The sequence below is a fragment of the Mizuhopecten yessoensis genome, unplaced genomic scaffold (genome assembly GCF_002113885.1).
Source record: "Mizuhopecten yessoensis strain PY_sf001 unplaced genomic scaffold, ASM211388v2 scaffold897, whole genome shotgun sequence".
Lineage (NCBI taxonomy): Eukaryota > Metazoa > Mollusca > Bivalvia > Pectinida > Pectinidae > Mizuhopecten > Mizuhopecten yessoensis.
The window spans coordinates 137,851-138,730 of NW_018403776.1; positions in this window are offsets into that span (position 1 = coordinate 137,851).

Consider the following 880-nt stretch of genomic DNA (forward strand, 5'->3'; position numbering starts at 1 on the left):
GGTCCAATCAATTATTGTTCTCGGAAAAAATGAATGTTTTCGGACTTGAGTTTTGCATGATGGTACGTCTTGAAAATATAGGTACTGTAATAGATAGGTAATACATAAAGTATGCCAAAATTGAATTCCTTCTAAGAGTCATCGGTGATGCTATAAAGGGCTAAAAGTTGGAAATCCCAATTGTCTAAATATACTGTTAAAACAAGGGGACAGGTGAGTCAAACACCTTCACTTATTAATAGAAAAATTTAGAGGAATACACCGATTAAGAGACTGAAAATAATATAAGTCAATCGAAACTGTCGATATTTGTTATATAAAATATGATATAACTATTTAGTTTGCATTCATGATAAATATTGCATTCACACACAAAACTCTATCAATCTAAAACGGTGGCCAGAAGTCTGATCTGGAGCTATTTTAAATCCTAATTAAATCATATGCCAGTTACTGGCATATTATATATATATTCAATAAATTTCAAAATTAACATACGAGATTTTTTTTAATATTTTATATGTGTTATACTAATTAGAAACATACTGGTTGAGCTTTCTTCTTCAAAGTTAGTTTTTTAGCTCGCCTGCCCGAAGGGCAAGTGAGCTTATGTCATGGTGCGGCGTCCGTCATCCGTCCTCGTCCTCTTCTTCTGAAGAACGGACAGGCCTAGAGTCATGATATTTGACTGAAAGCTTTTTTGGTAGGAGCCCGACAAAGTTTGAGAACGAAAATGACCTTGACCTACTTTCAAGGTCACAGGGGTCAAATATGTCAAAAACTTCAAACGACTTCTTCTGAAGAACTAAAAGGTATAGAATCTTCATATTTGGCTGATGGCTTCCTGGGATAGAGCCCAACAAAGTTTGAGAATGAAAAT